This window comes from Poecilia mexicana, unplaced genomic scaffold (genome assembly GCF_051168715.1).
Source record: "Poecilia mexicana isolate PSO_F unplaced genomic scaffold, ASM5116871v1 scaffold_14, whole genome shotgun sequence".
NCBI classification, from domain to species: Eukaryota; Metazoa; Chordata; class Actinopteri; order Cyprinodontiformes; family Poeciliidae; genus Poecilia; species Poecilia mexicana.
The window spans coordinates 22,113,746-22,135,460 of record NW_028263383.1 but is presented as its reverse complement, the minus strand read 5'-3'; the positions used below and the strand labels follow the sequence as shown (position 1 = coordinate 22,135,460).

The window sequence follows — 21,715 nt, the reverse complement described above, 5'->3', positions numbered from 1 at the left end:
GAAGCATAATGCTTTGCAGGTCAACAAAACACTTTTTTGAGAAATTTGATTTTTATTATCAATAATCTCACACTTTTTCTTTTTCTTTTTTCTAAATGATAAAAATCATTTTATCACTTAGTTAATTCCCTTTATTAATAAAGTTAATTCCCTTTATTATTGTTAGATTCAAAACTACTCTTATGAATGAACCTGAATGTTTCTGCATCTGGTATGTTTTGATTCTTCAAAGAAAAATTCTAAATGATCAGAATCAGCAGATTAGACCACAAAGACAACTGGAGACTCAAAATGTTCCTTCTGTACTTCCTAAAGGAATTAATTTTAAGAAGAACATGTATTTATTTATAGGTATTTAGAATAGACAAATACTACGAAAATAAATGAAATGTAAACGATGTGAAATCCAGTGGTGGGAAGTAACGAAGTACAAGTACTTCTGTTACTGTACTTAAGTACAATTTTCGTGTATCTGTACTTTACTTAAGTAGATTTAATAATGGATACTTTCTACTTTTACTACACTACATTTTACAGTAAGTATCTACTTACTGTAAAATGTATCTGTACTTTCTACTTCATACATTTCTACAAAAATGTCGCGTTACTCGTTGCATCCAAGTCGCATTGTGCTTTTTTTCCGTTAAAATGTGAAGTTCAGGGACTTAAGGTGGCGCCGTAAAATCCGAGCAATAACGTGACTTAGTGTCTGTTGTCACCCATCGCCTCCACCTTTACTCACACGCGGAGTTCCAAGACATGCGCAGTGGTTTCCTCTGAGCGGGAGAAGATGTCTGTCCAATCGTTAGTAATATAATAACGTTGCATAGATCATAGATATGGTGACATGTAAAACCAGCAGCGCTTCGCTTTCACAGACGGTGGGGACTTTGTCCAACTTTTAGCGTCACTTGGAAGGAAAGCTTAAAGAAAGGTAAGCTATGTGGACGTGATGCTAGCAAAGCTAGCTGTACTGAGACACATGTTGCATCTGCGATGAAAAAAAGTTGTCACTCATGCGCTGAATTATTGTGTGGAGGTGTTGACTGAGGTGTCGCATATATGGGACACCTCAGTGTTGCGCATATATATATATATATATATATATATATATATATATATATATATATATATATATATATATATATATATATATACAGGGTTTCCCCCAGAAAACTTACTAAGCCCGGTGGTCGGGGCGTCGAGTTGGTCCACCGCCGGTCCACCGTGTTTTTGTATTAAAATATATTAAGTTGACAGGAAATGTAAAAGTATTACTGTGTAATTATATGTTACGGGAAAAGATCTCCAGTGAAATGCTATTTAAACCCACAACTAGTATTAAAACAACAAATTTGCACTTCTGTTTAATCCAAATTAAGTCAGCAGCTCCATCAGGCCCCCAGGGCTTCAAGGGCCCCATAAACACAAATATTTTAAAACAGACCACAGATACACAAATGTAACATTTGTTTATTGAGATTATCAAAGCTGTTAAATTTTATTCAATTGTTTAGGCATAGATAAATGATTTTATATTGTTAAACATTTAAATACAAGATTTTAAGGAGCTGGCAAGTTTACTTTGTAAAACTTCAAAGAACAATATTCATAGTTAGATTGTTTTGTTACCATAGCAACAATCTAATGCCGTTAGTTCAATCTTTGAATTTACAAATACAAATTAGTAAACTGCAATTATAACTTATTGCTTTTTAGGCTGGCCAATTAAACTACTCCTTTCTCCCATATTTCACTAAATCTAACACAGAAGCTGTTAGAGGTGCTGATATTTTTAGCAACAAAAGGGGCCACTAAGTCAGATTCTGCTCAAGGCCCCATACAGCCTTGGACCCGCCCTGCATGATGAGGTAATCCGCTGCACTACGTAGAGATGCGCAACAAACGGGAGATTTAATTCAATGCTGCTAATTTGGCTTCAGTAGCTCTTCCGTTTCGTGTCTGTTGACTTTTTAATAAGCGTCACAGAAAATATTCTGGTTGGTCGAGTTTATGGGACGAGTTTCTCAGATCTCCGTGCGGCCGCGCGCATTAACGCATTTGATATGGTTTGATGCATCGTGTAACCGGAAAAATAATAATAAAATGATATAAAATCAGCGTGATGTGTGACTCCGAGGAGAGCGTTAAAGCTCCTCACATGCTAAGAGCAAAAGAGACCCTTGCAGCCCGGCTTTAAAAAAAAAAAATTTTTTTTAATTTTCCTAGAAATGTAAACAAGCGACGCTTAGCCTGACGGCAGGGCTAGCAAAGCATGGCGGGCCGCCAGGCTTATAATACACTGGGGGAAACCCTGATATATATATATATATATATATATATATATATATATATATATATATATATATATATATATATATATATATATATATTTTTTTTTTTTTTTGATTGGTGAATAAATGAAACAAGAACGTAAAAACGCAGAGCATGCTCATTGCTCTTTGTTTTCGTCATCTGTCATGGTGGCAGACGTTGCAGCAGGAGGGAGGATGAAAACAGTCACGGCAGGGCCATGCTGAGACCACTAAAGGGGCAGGTGCTCAACAAAAAAAAAGGGTGCACATCTAAACGCATTCTAGGACAGAATATTAACAAAGCCACACAGCTTTCAGAGTTTAATAAACAATGATAAATTACAAAATTGTGAGATATAAAATCAAAGCTAAGGAAAATCTCTATATAGAGCATACAACTATGCTATTTTATTAGTAATTTAATTCTGCAGGTCTATTTTGTTATAGGAAAGTACTGCAATATTCAAACCCGCAATTTAGCAAGATATGTAAATCAGAGCTAGACCACCAGACATATTTTGTCTTTACAGAATTACACTATTAAAAATATAAACGAGGGCACAATGCAATGTTTTAGTGTACTGCAGAGGTTCCCAAACTGTGGGGCGTGCCCCCTAGGGGGGGCGCCGTGTCATTACAGGGGGGGCGCGGAAGCCGTCTGGATGAAAAAGAAACAAAAAAAACATGAACACTGTATGCGCTGGGTTTTTACCTTAGAATGGCCAACTCTCTGTTATTCCTATGTCAATTTGATACAGTAGAGCAGGGGTCCCCAAACTTTTTCCTGCGAGGGCCACATAGCTGTTCCTTTCTCTGGTCGGGGGCGGTCTTAGTTTTTCGAGAAAGAAACCTTAGAAAACTTTTGTTGGGGGGGGGGGGGGTGAAACTGTGGACCGGGGGGCTGGATTACTGCCGACGACATATTCGCGTTTGTAGATAGATTTTTACCCAGAATGCAAATGGAAAAAAACCGTGAACGGTGACTGGTACTGACTAGTATATATTCCATTGAGGGAAAGTTAGTTTCACATCTGCTCAAGAGCCCCCCTGGTGGTTGAAGAAAAATCCACATATAAACCGGAAAATACAATATATGAAAAAAAACACTGAATGCTCTCTGGTATGAGGAGGCGGGCCGGATCCGGCATTGTTCAGGGGGCCGGACCAAATGACGTGGCGGGCCGGATCCGGCCCGCGAGCCGTAGTTTGGGGACCCCTGCAGTAGAGGCTTCCACACTTCCCATATTTGTGTCCTCTGTCACTTTTATCAGCAGTTAAAACTGTTTAATCCATTGTTAACATGTTGTAACCTGTTTTTCCGAGCCGCCTTTAAACGCAACATGAGCGCTACAATGCTCGCGCTGGGTTTACACCTGTGAAGGAGAGCTGCTGCTGCTGTGCGGAGCTACGTAGGTTTGTGTTAGAATCACGGCAGCAAACCAGCAAAACGCAAAGAACTTTTCACAGTTTTTCCCTCCAAACTAACCGACTGAGTTGAGTAAAGTTGTTGGATGCAGGTAATGTTAGCTAAAAGATGACTAGCTAATATCAATACAGAACCTTAAGCTTAACAAGTACCTTGTAGGCTACCGATGTTGGTGTCTATTTTCAGCTACGTACATTCATTTTGCCCCCAAAAAAGTTGATTCCCCCCTCCCCCGTCACACGCGTCGTTTCAACCAGACAGCCATTTGTAATCCATAGGGGGGACGCAGAAAATGTTTGGAAACCACTGGGGGAGTGCAGAAGAAAAAGTTTGGGAACCACTGGTGTACTGTAATCTATAAAAAAAGAGCTGCCTGTTTGCTACACTTGCAGTGGAAATGAAGATGGTCCATTCAGGAAAGCAGAGCTGCATCAAATTTTAATGTGGAACTACAGAAAAAAGAAAAAAAGAAAAAAATTTAATTGTTAACGCATGCCACCATGAGAAAAGCCTACTGAGTTTTGCTTAAAAAAACTTAAAAAAAAAAATTTAAATCACACATTTTTAACTCGTGAAAAATTATTTACAAAACAAAGTTATTTGCGCTTGTCATAAATCTTTTCTTGCTATTCTAAGTTTTTGTTTGTGACTCAAAGTTTTGCTTGTGATTCTCACATGATGGCAGGGCCCAAAATCGCAACAAAAGATTTCTGATGTGTGCAAAATAAAAGTTTATGTTTGGCAAATAACGTTTTAAGTTCACGAGACAAAAATGAGTTATTTAATTTAAAAATAAGTTTTTCAGACAAAACTTTTTGTTTAAAAAAAAGAAATCATTACAATTCCAAAAGTTTTGATTACAATTTTATTGTATTTAACTACATACTCTGTGAACCAGACCCTAAACTTACTTAAAGTCTGGATTGAGTTTTTTCCCCTTCATTAATGACACACTTTTATTACATACATTATATCTATCATGGTAGTTCAGGGTGAGTTATTTTTAATTCTACATGAATATCCTTGTTGGACTTTTATTTAAGTGCTATTCTCCTTCAAGATGCATTATTAGCTAGTTGTTAGCTAGCAGCTAGCTAATAGCACAACAACAACAGCCTAATGTCTGTATGATAAAAATACTGAATCGATAGATAAGAACAGTTTTTCCTCACCTGGCTGTCTCCTCCCGCTCAGTAGTTCTTCAGAGAAAGGCAGACGCAGAGGCCTGTCAGTGTCTGTTGTATTTCATTACCTCTCTGCTTAAACCTCTACTCCGTGCTGAAGCAGAAACGATACTTCAATGTTTTCCGTTATCTGACAAGTAGCAAGTTTACTCCACTTTATTCACCAAAAGCGTTTTTTTTTAATTCACCAAAAACTGTTCTGTAATCTGGAACGTTCGCTACGTTCAGCTCCGCAGTTAGCCGCCTTATCTCACTGTGCGAGAGGCAAATGCGTCATGCGTCACGGGCAAAAGGTCAAAGATAACAAGGTGACCAGCTTATTATGTTGTACAAGAAAACCCCAACAAAAAATCAAATAATTTTAGTACATGTTATTATGTGTCAGAAGAGGGCTTAGGAAATAATACTACAAAAAAAAAAAATAAATAAAAAATTTGACCAAAAGGGCACTTGGGGGCAAGGAGCAAAGGGGCCATGTTCTCAAGCACCTCTAGCTCGCCCCTCTGTACGAGCCTGAGTCACAGTGCTCCTTCTGCTTGGTTACTTCTTGCTTATTGCGCCTTGGACAGTGTTCATAGTTGAGCGTTGTTTACCATTAATTGTTATGTTTAATGGTGCAGTACAGTTGTGGTTTTTGACATTGGCAATATGGGCAACCACCCAGGGTGTTATTTTTATTTTTTTTTAGGGATGGCAGGAGACCTCTGCGGATTGTGGCACAGAGATTAAAGCAAAACAGAATGAAGAAGAGTTTGAATTGATACTGGTTAAATTTATTTCAGCTCTAAGTATTCAATATCTACACTCTAAGAAATAATCCTGTAAATTTACAGTAACATACTGGCAGCTATAGACGCCAGAAGTTTACTGTAAATACACAGTAGCTGTAGCGTAATTAATCCTGACAGTAGGTTACCGTCAATGCAATTACGGTATATATACTGTGAAATAACAGTACCGTTTACCGTTCTTTCGAAAGAACGGTTATCTACCGTTTTTTCTGAAAGAATGATAAACAAAAATACTGGTAGCTACAGACGCCAGTTTCTTTTTTTTTTTTTTTTTACCGTTCTTTCCAAAAAACGGTAAAAAGAAAAAAAAAAGCTGGCGTCTGTAGATACCACATTCCACATTTACCTTTTCAATCCTGTACCTTTTAAAGTGGTGTAGTACTTTAAGTAAATACTGTAATGACACCAACACACCGGAGATGTAGTACCGTCAACAGGGTTTATTAGAAATAAGAGCGAGCAGCTATTCCTTAGCTCGCCCCTCTAACAAACAATTACACTCAACTGAATAGCTTCACTGCTAACACACACTGAACTCTCCGCTCTTCTGGTGTTCTGTCAGATCAGCATCGGTCCTGGTCCTCTCGCTCTCCTGATCCCTCGCCCACATGACAGGTCCATCACATGTGAGTGGAAGTCAGCAGAGTCAGACAGGGGAACCCCATAACACTCTACACATAACAGTGATCACAATGCAACTTATAACAAATACATATAACCATATGAACACCAGCAGAACTAAAATACAGAATCGTTAAAATACTACAGCGCTCGACAGGTGCAAATGCGCAGCAAACACGAGAAAAACAAATACAATAGCGGTTCTCAACGTGGGCGGTACCGCCCCCCTAGGGGGCATTCAGAGTACGGCAGGGGGCGCTGGCGGACATTTTTACAAAAGGGGGGCACTGGGATGCCTTTCGGGGGCGTTTGGTTGAAGGTAAACTTTACACTTTAAATGCACAACAATGCCAGTTTAGACTTTGAGCAACTTGGTAAAACTGTATTGTGTAACATTAAACCATGCTTGGCTGCAACAATATACATGGCAGCTCTTCTTCTTCTTCTATTCAGTGTTTGTTAGCTTCTGTTAGCTTCTTGGCGCAGCTCCGTTCTCCTGCTACTGGTAGCTATAATCACGACACCCTCACTGTGCATCCCTCTGAAAAACGAACCCATTTAAATAAAGAAATCTCTCCATAGTGATACCACGATAGAGAGCGTTCATTTTATAGCGTTAACACCGGAGCTGTAAGTGGTCCTGTATGAAACTGGGGTGATGGAACAACACAGCACTTTTAAATTTCAATAATCAGAATACCGAAATTGTTTCTGTTGTTTTAAAAGGTTTATGTCAGTCTGCCTTTTCCCCATCGATACGCTTCCCGACCACCCTGCAGCTTAGGGAGTTAAAAAATAAAAATAAAAAAAAAGACGTGCACATTGCGCAAAACTCTGGAACAGGAGAAGCGGGACATAAAACGGAGCGACGAACTAGATGTGAATTATGGCATAAAAACAGAGAATCCGACGCTGAACAGTGAAAAATCAACACATGATGTGAAACACATGATTAGGCGGCGCAGCAGGTGATGAGTGAAGATTAATGATGGTGAGCGTCAATACATGATAAAATAAATCTAGCAACAGGAAATAACTAAAGTGGACATAGCAATAAACCAAGAGAGGATAATTACTAACCAAAGGAAACTAAATGGGAATGAATGAATAACAAAATGCAAGAATAAACTAAGAAACTAAATACAGAGGAATAAACTGGTATGGCAAGACCTTTCGATCAATAATTAATACAGAGGACGGTATGGCAAGAATAAACGGACACTATTTCCAGATAAAAGGTAAAATAATATAGTTGAAGTGCCATGGGTTTGTTGAGACCACATCTAGTACTGAGAATAAATATATCTTACAGATCATAACAGTAAATAACTTATCACTTATTCATGTTTTTAATTAGATTAGATTAAGAACCAGATTTGTTCTTTGTAATTTCTGTCCAGTAAAACTATTAATCTATAAATCAATAGAGGTCTATATAAAGATATAATCAATGTTTCTGTCTCATATTTCTATGGCATTAAAGGATCTGGAACTTTTGTTTTTCCACTGAAAGCTCTGGTTTGCAAACTAAATGAGTGAAGTTTTGCTCTGATTTCTCATTCTCCTGAAGGCAGCACAGAGCTGCACCACCAGAAACCGACAGAAACACTGAAAAGAAAAGTTATGATTAATGTAGTTACAGTTCTATCCATGTTTTAATGCTGCAGAGCTCAGTCATTTTGGAAATAGATCAAAGTTTAAACTGGCATGTTGAACATCTTTTATCTGATCATTTTGTGGAATATTTAACAACTAGAAAATGGCACAAAATAAGAATATTTTTTCCACTCTGGCTGCTGTTAGGCCTACCTGTTTTAACTTGAATGTTCATTAAATTGTCCGTAGACACCTGTGAAAATAATTTCTATTCCCATGGCTTTTTTGTTCTCTGGGAAATTATTTTTGATGATAAATACAGAAACAAGCATAAAAATCAAAACATCTACAATAGTGATAGTAATATTAATAAAATAATGGTCAGTGCAAAGTAGCCTGCAAATTTTTTTGGTGGGGGGCGGTGAGGGACCTGGATAAGGGCTAGGGGGGCGCTTGCCCAAAAAAGGTTGAGAAACACTGACATAACACAAAAGAGGATGCGATAAGTAACCGTCAGAACAGAATTTTTATTTAAAGGCACCACTATGCCTCAAACCACATATATTTCCAGTATATCCAAACATTCAAAACAAATAACACAAAACCATTCCTCAGAGAACTGGTAAAAGAAAATAGGCCTTCAAAGTCAGTTAGTTTCACTAACACTGGAATAAAAATTTAAGACTTTCAGTTTACAGTGACATAAACTAGGTTTAACTCATTAATTTCTACAATCTTATGAACATAAAAACACAGTTCTTAAAGAGATATCCATGCTTTGGGTATCACTAAACAAAATCAAAGAAAAATGACTTCCAAAATCTAAAATTCAACATGGCTGAAATAATGTGGAATTCTAGTATTAACAGGGTTTTAAAATGTGAACTATTAATGGTTTTCAAGAGTCCAAGTGGCACTTACTTTATTTACTTTATTTATTCTTTTTCCAACATGGAAAAAGAAAAGACAATACAATTTAGATCCTAAATAATATGGAAACAGAAAGATTTCAAAGAAAAGAACAACTAACCTAAATGAGATGCCACTCAAAGTCCATCAGGTTTTTGATGAGGGTGGAAACCTGAACATTGACCGTCACTTTTTCTTTTGAATGGTCTTTCCTGTCTTTTTGGATACCATCTTCCCATGACCGGCTTTTGTGCCCCTTTCTGGGTTAATCCCACTGAAGCGACTAAAACACAAAATCAAAAATGGGAAAATTCCTGAGAATACAAATACTGTGGCATTTTGAATACAGCTGGTACAATATATAAATAAAGCTGTTTTTAATTGCATAAAGCAAAAACATCACCAACTTTGTCAAATGTTAATCATAACTTGCTTTAGAACTTTAAAACCATGTCATTGTTAAAAAAAAAAAAAAATTATAGGAATGGTTTTACCGTTGAATGAACTCCAAAGTCTTGGCTGCCTCATGTTGATATTGGAGGTTGAAGATGAAGAAGATGGACAACACTGTCCTGTCTGGAATGTTGGCTGGGCCCTCTCAAAGACAATATGGCCTTCAATGCTGACCATGCAGAAAACTGCTTGCCACAGGGACTGTAATAAACCAAGTCCTTAATTGGAAGAACACAAAACAAATCCTCTTATTGATACAGTATGCATTTAAATGATAATCATAATAAAAAGTGTCCACTCTGCCAGGTAAAGTAAAAGCAAGGATCTTAAACTCCTCAATTGTCGTGCAAGTCACATCAATGTTGAAAACTGTAGGCTGGATTAATTTACAGAAGTTGTAGAGGAATTCATGGTACTTTGCATTGAAGGTGAAGTGTGCTTTGGAAGTTCATCAAAAGCTGCCTTGGATGATCTTGTGATCACTGATGGTGAAGTGTCTTTGGTGCTGCTCTTGTTTTCACCAACATGCAGGAGGAAGGGCTGTCCTGGTTGCACGGCAATGAGGAAGGCTTCAACACTGGCTTGCATCTTTCACATAATGATGAGAAGACGAATAATAAAAATTATTAAATATATTTAGCAGCACAGCTACATTAAGATAGCAAACAAAGCCAATGAGAAAGTGCTTCTACAAAGAAGTAGGATCATTAGAATAACCACATACCTGCACATATCTGAAAACATGGTCCACAGTTTGACATGAGCTGTTTTGGATTCTTCTTGTGGCCTTTGGATGTAGGACGAAGCACATGAACCAACAGAAGAATGCCTGGTTTTCCCAGCCTGGAGGAACAACAGGATAAATAGCAGACACATTAGGATAATAAATAAACATTTTAAAGAGAAGTGTGAGCAAAACTAACCTGACCCACCTGTGTGTGTGTGTGTGTCACCATCACAGTCATTCAAAATACTTTGTCCACCCGGTTGACCCTGGAGAGCATTTTTCACCACCTACAACATAAAGCATAAAAATGTCAGAAATAATTACCATGAACACAACTCAGACATTAGGCATTATAGAAATTAGTCAACTTATAGAAACATTATGGAGAGGATTTCTTCTGCCAACCTGTCAGAAGAAATGTGTTGAAGTCATCATAACACGCTTCAGTCACCAACATGACGTACTAATGAAGAAAAAAAGAGGCAGCCAATATGTCATTGTTTATTATCATTATTATTATAGAGACAAAAACATTTTGGCAAAAACATAGATCAAACCACCGTTCCAGCACAGTCACTCTCCCCATTATGCCGTCTATAGCCGAAAACTTCACGAAAACGACTCCGCAGCTAAATAATGTTAACTCAAACGGCCTTTATGACAGTCTTAATGTCCGTTTAACCACCTGACACCCCGTGCTACACCTACTTGGCTAGCTTTAGCTGCTAACAAAAATAATAAACCAAGGGTGCTCACGTCCAGTCCTTGAGAGCTACCGTCCTGCAACTTTTCGATGCATCTTTACTCCAACAGACCAGGATCAGCTTCGAACAGACCTGCTAACCAGCCTTTCATTTGATTCAGGTGTGTTAATTGGAGCAGGGAAGCATCTGAAAGTTGCAGGATGGCAGCTCTCAAGGACTGGACTTGAGCTCCCCTGTACTGAACAGTCGTACCGCGATATCCAAACAAATAAACCTACGTTAAGCATACATTGATACTCTTGCGCAAACAGAAAGTTAATGCATTCATAAAAAATAATCAAAATCAAAAACATGATGGTCTTAACATGGAACTTACCTTGATTTTTTTTTTTTTTTTTTATATATCTTTATTGAGATACAAAATACATAACAGTATAAACGCAGCATACATTGTGGTATAATGTCCGCCAGGGAGTTACAAACATTGAGACAATACATCACCAGAACAAAAAGAGCATGTTTTAATAGCTTTGGGGAACTTACCTTGTTATGAATAAGCTCCAGACAAGATGCCATACTGCTGTCTCCAGGGCAAACACGTGACGTCACATATATGTTGCGATTGTGGGAGCAACTCTTTATCAAACACTATTTCTTTAGAGAAACTGACAAACCTATCTTTAAATTTGACTAAACAAGTGTTTAATTAACATTGTATTTTTAACATACAACACCAACATTGGTAATCTAACAGTTTTGATTATGCTCTGTAGATTTCGATTCATTCCCTAAAATATTTATTATGGAAAGTATTTTTGTCTTTCCATTTAATATTGTCTTTAAATGCTGGTTCTCTAAGATGCAAATACAAGTAAAATGTCTTGCCTAGGAAAAAAACTGTATTGAACAATTATTTTGCGGTAGTTTACTGCCAGTCGTCAGTCTTGATTGTGACAATAGAAGAAGACATCAAATTGACAATATCCTACCATATTTCGGAATAACACTATGTTACTGCTGGAATTCCGCTGTAAATTTACAGCCATTTCTAAGAGGGTAGGTGCTTTTATGGGAATGTGGAACTTTCAGATCAATTTGAGAAGCAATTTTGATAGGTGCATTTAATTTTATTGTGTCATGTAGCGCGGGGTGCTGGTCTTGGTCTTGATTTGGTCTCGGGTTCGGTGGCCTAGACTATAACTCTGCTACGTGACTCCTTGGTTCCATGTCCTCCCCTGCCCACCCTTCCAGTTGGATTTCTTTCAAAATAAATGCCACTAGTGGCAAATAAAAGTGAAGTTCATGCAATGTTAGGACAGGAGACAAGATGTTTCAATCCCTGAAATTAAGATGCATAGAATCACATATCTAAGTCTAAACTATGTTACAGTGAGTAAACACAATAAAAAAACATGCTTTATCTGTGGCATTGTTCATTAAAATGGCACATTTCTGATGTATTAAAATTAAATACAATCGGTACACTTAATGATATTAGCGATTAGGTAAAGCCTTCAGTAAGTACTTTTATTTTTAGTACTGGTGTTTAGTACTGGTGTTTTTAAAAGCCAGTACTTTTTTACTTTTACTTAAGTAAAATGTTAATGTGGTGCTTTTTCTTTTACTTGAGTGCATTTTTGTCTGTGCATTTGTACTTTTACTTAAGTACATTTTTTGAGTACTTTCTCCACCACTGGTGAAATCTAATCTTGCAGCTGTAGTTTAACACTGAGAATAAATGTCTCCTTAATATAGCCTGAGCTGCACTTAAAGAACATCTAATAATATTGCCTCCACAGGATCACTGACTCCTTTTTAGAACCAAACATCTCTGCACAGGAATCTAAAAAGGTTAAAATCCAGACTACGTTTCCTTCTAGGAAAAAAAGAAACAAACTCACTTAGCATCTTTGCTCTGATGTTATTTATTTGGCTTAATCTGCAGCAAAGCTCCAACAGTCAGCCATGTCGTTAATTAAAACTATTATCTGATGAGATGGAGTGTTTTTCATCAAATGCAGTCTGATGCTTGGCTCCCATGTGAACTGCTGTAGGAATGAAGCTAATGTAAATCTTATGACTTGTCTGAAACCAAATTTTCCACATTTCGTCTTGGTTAAAATGTCTTGTTTTTACAGGAATTGGACTCTGGTTTATTTTCATGAGTTTTAAGGTAATCTGTTTCTGTGGTCATCTTGACAATTTTTGTCATTTTTTCTTAAGCAGCTTAAGTGATGTAAGCCGCTTAAACAACACTTTTAAAAACAGAATTTCAAGAACAGCGCTTTATTATTAGAGATTTTCATAGTCACGGGTTGGTATGGTAATTCCCACTACAGGCAGACAGAAATGGGTGGGAATTTAAGCTGCTGTGCAAAAACTATCGATTGCATCAAAGCGATGTCAAACTGCAAGTGGCAGAACTTTCTGGTGGTCTCACATCGGAATGACTTTGTGTAGCAGATATGTTAAAATAAACAGGAATTTTCTTAAAAACCTTGAATCAACATGTAGTTTTTGTTTTTAAGTTAACAGGACTAAAAAAAGTCTCTGATTGGGGCATGCCATTAGCAATGCATAAGGAGAGCAGTGACTGACCTGCGAAGCAGGTCAGTCACTGCCTCCATGCATTGCATGGCAGGCACCTATTGTTCTACACCCAATAGAACGCCTCTTTATTATTATAGTTATTTATTTTTCTTCCGTTACCATTAATGCGGCTCGTACCGCTGCGTGCCCACCCACAAAAGTGGTATCAAAACGTGCGGCTCAATCCCGGGAAGGGAGCTATTATTTTTATTGGGGATCGGAGTTACGACAGCGACGTAAAAAGCGAAAAACGAGCGAAATTTCCAACTGCCGAAACCTTAGAGTGTAACTGAAACCAACTGCCGCTTTTTAGAGTGAGAAAAAGGGTGGAATTTTGACCCCAAAATAATTTTGAAATCGCTCTCATGGGTGCAAAAATTGCTCTATTGGTATGAAAGTCGGTCATGACATTGATACGAATGCCTGCTCCGGTAAAATGTTTTCAAAATTTCCCTAGGGCTTACGGTTTTTGGTCTAGGTGCTTCAGAGCAAAGTGATGGGACAGGATAACTGACGCTGCTCCCCAGTGTTTTACATACATTTCTGAAAAAGCTCTGAGCTCAGCGCACACCATTTTTCTCTCATCACTGCAATTACTGTGAATGAGCTACAGATATGAATCGCGGTACTAAATGAGACGACAAATAGCCCTCTCATATGCTTCAAACGGTTTTTGGATCGGCCTTACGGATCCTGAACGGGAAGCAGTCGTTCGGACTGCTTTTTCCATTAAAACTGACTGGGTGTCTCATAAAGATAGATAAGTCTGACACACACAGGGCACTTTCATCACTATAGCAACAGAATGCAGAGGAAGGCACAGCAGCTGGTTTGGACTACAAAGACTCTGTAGTTCTAAATAAGGTGGAACATTTTAATGCAGAGGGCAGAGCAGGAGGTCAGAACTACAACATGGCGGAACACTCAATTATTACAGAGGAGGGCTGAGCTGGCAGTTAGAACTACTTCCTGTTTTGGGCATTATACAGGTGGATTAACCAAACCACTGTTACACATTGGATTAGTGTGGTTATGAAAATTAAGTTTACTGAAAGTTTCAAAATAAAACTCTGAAAATTGCACTGACAAAAGTGCATCGCCGTAGGCGATGCAAAAATGAAAATCTTTTTTTTATGTTGTTTTTCTCAGGATAGTGAACTGCCTTGCGCAGCAAGGCAGTTCATTAACATTAGCATTTCATGGTTGTCTCAAAGATTGAAATCCTTCCCCAGCTTTCTGTCTCACACATACAGCAGTTGGCTGAGGGCCAATCGCTAGAGCAATAGAATCCAGAGAAAGGCTGCTGGTTTGGACTACAAACTATGGACTATGGCTGCTGGTTTGTAGTTTGGACTACAAACCAGCAGCCATAACTGCCATAACTGTAGTTCTATCTATGGCCAAGACTCAGTTAAAACAGAGGCCTGAGCAGCATGTCAGAACTACAACATGGCGGAACACTCAGTTATTACAGAGGAGGAGTTGGCTGGTATTATAAACAACTTGTGCTTTGAGCATTATATAACTGATTTAACCTGATCACTATTACACATGAAATTAGTGTGGCAATTTCAAATGAAGCTTATTGAAAATTTTCAAAATAAAAGCCTTGACAATTTTTACATCATGTAATTGCTCTTTTTACATACATTTCTGCAAAAAGTTCTGAGCTCAGCGCACACCATTTTTCTCTCATCACTGCAATTACTGTGAATGAGCTACAGATATGAATCGCGGTACTAAATGAGACGACAAATAGCCCTCTCATATGCTTCAAACGGTTTTCGAATACGTATCACGGTTCCCGAATGGAAAGGAGTTGTTCGGACAGCTTTTTGGAGTGAAACTGGCTGGCTCAAACAGATAGAATTGTTTCTCCCCCTCTCTGGAGAAACACAGGGGGAGGCTTGGTCACTATAGCAACAGAACACAGACAAAAGCCAGACTGCTCCTTAGGACTACAAAAACGCCATCTTTGTAGTTCTAAACACGATGGAACACTTTACTACAAAGGCCTGAGCAGAAGGTCGGAAGGTCAACATGGTGGAACCCTCAATCATTACAAAGGAGGGCTGAGCTGGCAGTTAAGAAGTACATAATGGTGGAACTCTGACTTATTACAGAAAGAAGGTGAGCAGAATGTTATAACTACAGACAGGGCAGAATGTTCTGGGCTTTATATATAAACTGGTTTAACCCAACCACTGTTAGACATGGGATTAGTGTGGCCATTTAAAATGAAGCTTACTGAAAATTTCAAAATAAAAGCCTGAATATTCCTCTCAGGCCTTTATTATGTTTTTCTCTCAGGTTAGTGCAGAGAGAACTACAGATTTAAATCGTGGTTCCATCGGAGACAAGAAATTGCCCTCTTATATGCTTCAAAAAGTTTTCGGATTGCTCTTATGGATGCTGAACAGTAAGCCGCTTTGATCAGAAAAACTAACTGCTTCAAAGAGTTGCTGCACTCCTCTCATGCTAGTGCAACGCCGTAGGCGTTGCAATAATATTAAGCTTTTTTCGCATTTTTTTCCCTCAGGATAGTGAACTGCCTTGCGCAGCAAGGCAGTTCATTAACATTAGCACAAGTTTAGCATTTTACTGCCCCCACTAGTGCACTGCCTTGCGCAGCAAGGCAGTGCATTAGCATTAGCATTAGCCTTTTCCCTAAAGGTAGCTATTAGATAATTTTCTTACTTATTAGCGATGTTCAGTATACTGAATGGAGTAAATCAATGACAGAAAACATGCTAGTGATGCCACACATCCTACATGAATATTAGTCTTCATGCTAATATTAGCATTTTGGCTTATGCATTAATTTCAACATACTGAATGGTACAGGTACAGTTTAGTCAACATGTTTCTGACTCACCACAGGTTATTGACTACATTGCAGCTTTCTTTAGCATTAATGCTAATTTTTTGCATCAGAAGGCTTGATTAAAAAGCGACGGGCACACTTTGGCATGCCCCTTAAAATTTCTGCGGAATTTTCTAGTTTTTAAATTACATTTATTAATTTGTGAATTCAGTATTAATATGTAGTTAAATCTGATCCTACTGTCAATATGAAGACGGATGGTCTGTCTTCATCTCTTATCTTCTAAAATTTTATAAAACTGATGCTATATAAGCATTTATACCCACAGTTAAATGTTTTCAGCTCAATTTGGGCCAACGTTCATTCATTTTCAAACAATGATCAGCAGTTTTCTTTGTGGTTTTAAGCTTCAGCTGACAGCTGCCACATCCTGCTTTAGCTGTAAAAATGTTTTTTTTTTTTTAAGTTGTTTCATAAAGAGCAGTCTTTGATCTCCACTGAACCTTCTCAGCTGAAGACGCGTTTGAGTGGCAGCAGCTGTGTCGCCGTCATTTTTCGCACCAATGTTTCTCCAAGAGCCAGAAAATGATTGTGGATTCCACCAAACGTTCTCCATTGTTGCACTAGCATTCCAGCTGGAGTCCAATCATTCAGATTTCCACAATTCAGAGCTACTTTTTTTCCTTTCTTGGCCTACTTTTTTATTGTATTTACTAGCTTGGTATCTCAATCTTTTGTTGGAGATAAATAGTTGTTAAAATGCTTAAATGTTTGGTATAGTTTCATTTAATTGTATATTTTCTCTGAATGTTTCATTACATCCTACTTCAGTTTATCATGGTTCTAATCACCATTTGTAGCAAATGACTCATTAAATATGAAAGATTAAGTTCTCTAGTTAAACCAAAAGATGCAATGTTGACAGATTTTATTTATTGGAGTTATAATCTGTTGTTAAAGTGGGTATAAAACGTCTCTGAGTTGCCCTAATTTATTTTCTGAAGCCACAAATGTTAAAGGAGTTGCTTTAGCTGATAGTTCTTGTGTGGTTTCTTAATGTTTCATAAATCACTCTAGATCCAAAGATATTTAATAAACCTAAAATATTTGTCTACTCTTATATTTAAAACATCTATTTATGTAGAATGACATTATGTTTATTTTTTAATTGAGTGCGGCAAGTTTTTTTTAATGCAAGCATAAATGTACAGAATATGCCAGATTTACCAATATTTCATTTTATAATTTTTTTTATCCGATTACTCGATTAATCGTAAGAATAATCGATAGATTACTTGATTACTAAAATATTCGTTTACAACAGCCCTAGTCCAAATATTTCCCCAGTCCCAAGGTTTCCCCCAGTGTATTATAGGCCTGGCGGCCTGCCATGCTTTACTAGCGCCACCGCCAGGCTAACCCTTTCTTCTTTAGTTTTTTTTTTTTAAGGAAAATAAAATGAAAAAAAAAATTGCGTTTTTTTTTTTTTTTTTTTTTTCTTTACTCTGAGCGTTTCACTATCGGAGCAGATTTATTCCTAAAAGATATGTTTATAGAATATATGTTTATAGTTTATGCATTTAAAGCATGAACTGACCAATCAGTCACACCACTGGTGCTTCTGCGCATTAGCTCGCGCGCTGCAGCAGCTGGATTTCTAAAGTTTACCTCAGTGTGGATCGCGCACGCCTCCTTTCACTCAAACTGGACACAGGCTGACCTGTATGGATATTTACATCAACCCCCTGTGAGGAATTATGATCAGTTATGAGGAGTTACTGATTAAGGTAAGAGTTTAAACCCCACCGCGTTAACTCTGGTTGCGCAGCTCTACGTGAACCGCAGGAATAACTTGTAGTCGCGCTTTCAGAGGGGCTTTGAGTGAGCGGTGAGAATTTAACAAAACATTATGCAGCGTTTACATCTCAACACGCTGCCCAGCGTTTGGCCCTGTCAAGTTAAAGACTTAGCCCTGTAAAGTTTATGTATGTATTTCCCGGTTGGTCGGTGCATTAGTGGTTAACGACCCAGCGCTAATCACTCATTGTGCAGGTTTAACCCAGTGAGGAGCTTTCGCGCTCTCCTCGCAGTCACGCATCACGCTGATTTTATATTATTATATATGTTATTACTGGTATTATTTTTACTGTTACACTAAGTACCAAACCGTATCAAATGCTTTGTCTACTTAGTCAGACAGAGTTAATGTGCGCAGCCACTGGGCATCTGAAAAACTCGTCCCATAAACTCGACCAACCAAAATAGTTTCTGTGTCCTCTTGTTAAAAACTCAACAGACACGAAATGGAAGAGCTACTAAAGCCACAATAGCAGCATTGAATTAAATCTCTCGTTTGTTGCTCATCTCTGCGCAGTGCAGTGGGTTTAAATCATCATGCAGGGCCGGTCCAAGGCTGCAAGAGGCCTGGAGCAGAATCTGACTGAGGGGCCCCTTTTGTTGCTAAAAACATCAGCACCTCTAACAGCTTCTGTGTTAGATTTAGTGAAATCTAGGACAGGGGGAGTGTTTTAATTGGCAAACCTAAAAAGCAATAAATTATAATTGCAGTTTACTAATTTTTATTTGTGAACAAACAGAGCTCAAACTTAAAGATTAAACTCACAGCATCAGATGGTTGCTATGGTAACAAACCAATCTGACTATGAATATTGTTCTTTGAACTTTTACAAAGTAAACTTGCCAGCTCCTTAAAATCCATAAATGTTAAATAATTTAAAATCTTTTAATTTATGTATGCTGAAACCATTATGTCAAATTTAGCAGTATTGATAATCTCAATAAACAAATGCTACATGTGTATTATCTGTGGTCTGTGTTAAAATATTCACATTTATGGGGCCCATGATGGCGTCTTTGACTTAATTTGGATTTAACAGAAGTGGAAATAATTGATATTCATTTTAATTGTATTTTTTGATTAGTTGTTTTTAAGACTAGCTGTGGGTTTATATAGCAGTTCACTGACGATAGCATATAATTACCTAGTGATATTTTTACTTTTTCTGCCTACTTCACATCTTTTTATACGAAAACACGGTGGACCACCTCGGCGCCCCGACCACCGGGCTTAGCAAGTTTTCTGGGGGAAACCCTGTGTCCAATATTTGATACATAAATGTCAGGTCTGATACTGCATTGGTTCCGCCCATTCCTTCGTGCAGTACATTGTTTGAGTTGTTAATTTAGTGGCTTTCTTCACCAGGGTCAAGGAAAGACAAAGGACAGGATGTGTTTCAACTGAATTTCTGTTCTCTGAATAACTCACTGGTCTGTAAGTAGATCCTCCAGGGTTCATTTGTGTCCCTAGATCTCTGGTTTTGATCAGAGCGATCTGATCTCTGTGGATCCTCACAGATCCAAATCAGCTATTTCATCTGCACTTTCTGGTGCATTTGAAAACATGTTAGACTAGCTCCGGTTCCTGTTTGAGTTACACACAGGAAGTAAATGTAGGTTGTTTATAGTCTGTGGCCAAATTTAGGACAGAAATAAAAGATAAATATTGCTTTCTGCCTTTTTAGTGTCTATTGTTTTTTTTATTCCCATTTCTTAACATTTGAAATTCTGATTTAAATTAAATTCAAAACTTAGATAGCACATTAAAATGTTTTTCCATAGTTTAATCCTTTTTTCTTTGCTTATTTTAGACACAAATAGAGGCCAGAGGTTGAGTTTGGCCATATTTTTCCCTGGGATGAGCTCATTGTGAGCAGTAGTAGCAGGAATTTGAGCAGCTCTCTGCTGGCTGCAGCTGAGAGGAGGTGGAGGTTCTTGGAGGAGTGCTCCACCTTTACTGTAAACTGATTCATGACTCCTGCTTGTTTATTCAGGAACACCTGAAGGACTTCATGTGCAAAAGCTGCAGTTAGACTTGTTTAAATAGTTTGTTTTTTTTAAAAACATTTCTTGGTCTGCTTTCATTGGCCATTCAAATTATTTCAATTAGGAAGCACAAGCGCAGGTGGAGATGATCATACAATTGTTTCTAAACGATCAGCAGTCTAGCTACAGTTTGACTTTGTCATCCTGCAGACGTCTGAAGAGACGACGATGCTCATCTTTTTAAATGTTCTACTACTCCATTTCAATCATTCTTTTTCAGGATTTAATAGTGATATGACTAGAATAGAATTAGGTGCATACATTTGATTTCAAATAGGGTCAGGAATATACAGGCTTAGATAATATATGCATTCAACTTTACCAACCCATAAACGATTAAGTGGTCAAATATACAGACATAATTCTATTATTCACTGCAGTAATCTCACTAAATATTAGTCAGGGTATATGTATATACTTTACCATGTGTATCTAGTGCTGTTCCCATTTAGATTAAAGAGAATGTGCAGAAATCATTCTTATTTTTGGGTAACCATTCCAGCCTGGAAAAGAAAAAAAGGACTAAAATGAAGAGCCTGAAATGAGTCAGACCTTCATACCTCTATTGGCAGAAACATTGAATTTTAGTAGTTGTGTCACACAATAAAGTCATGCAGATGATTGGATCAAAGAAGAAGCCATTCAGGGATGGCTTTATGTAAATAAGGATTCAGAAATATTTTGTTGTAAAAGATTTCATGGATTCAAGCTTTTTACATTTTTTTAGTCTTTAATTTGTGTACAGCGTCAGTTTCAATCTTGTATTAACACAACGGGTTTGGCTGTAAATCCTCCATAATCAGTCGAGCTCATACTGTTTCTCTAGAATGACTCAATGGAAACAGAAAGAGAAGAAAACCTGTCATAAACTTCCTGTTTCATATTGGAGTGTTTTGCAATGAGTTAGTGTTTGTTTGACGTCATCTGTCACTGAGCAAAGGGGCCACGTCTCTTTATTAAAAATTTTTAAAGCGTAGCAACTTGTTGTTCAAACAGCTGTTTTCAGATCTGTTGTAATTTTCCTGGAGGAAAGGGACTGGAACATTAAATCTTAAAGTGGAGGAAAATGCTGAAAACATCTTACTTTGCAGTCATATTTTTATCACAAAACCTTTCTTAAGCAGTTCAGACTTATCTTATCCTGCTCTCTGTAGATTCCTTTATGTCCTCGTGTCTTCTTCTGTTGGAACACGTTCAGCTCGATGTCTTCACCTGCTCAGGTGGGATGGAGGAGGAGCTGAACGGAGCTGGTTTATTCAAGGCCTCTAGGTATTTTTCTACAAGCAGAAATCAAAAACGGGAAACTTTGACTTGTCCAGGTTTCTGTCTGTTATTAGTGACACTGAAGGCTCACATTATGAAGGACTAAACAGTTGGTTTTGTAAGGTTTTTAATAGGGATGTGCCGATCAGGTTTTTTCCTGCCGATACCGATCACCCATGAGGGCCGATACACCGATACCAATCACCGATACCGATCACATAATTATTATTATTATTTTTTTTTTTTTCATAAACACTACCGGTTACATTATGTGGAAAAAGGAACCATGAATTCACCTTAATTTAGACAAAAACTTGTTTTTAATAACTTTTTTCAAGAAGAAAACTAAACAAAACAGGCTTTGTGCAAATTGTACTGGTATTGATAATACTATCTTTAACAGACTGATA

General features: G+C 37.7%; 1 protein-coding gene and 1 long non-coding RNA gene across 4 annotated transcripts in view; one reads left to right on the top strand and one right to left on the bottom strand.

Moving 5' to 3' along the window:
* Positions 1–21,715, top strand: part of LOC106906402 (uncharacterized) — a 78,119-nt gene that overhangs the window by 35,675 nt on the left and 20,729 nt on the right. The window lies entirely within an intron of this gene.
* On the bottom strand, positions 9,758–10,353 carry LOC148155539 (uncharacterized). The gene is made up of 3 exons (XR_015765216.1): positions 10,228–10,353; positions 10,020–10,138; positions 9,758–9,883 (listed from the first exon to the last, which is right to left on the bottom strand). It is a non-coding gene; the product is annotated as an uncharacterized LOC148155539 (long non-coding RNA).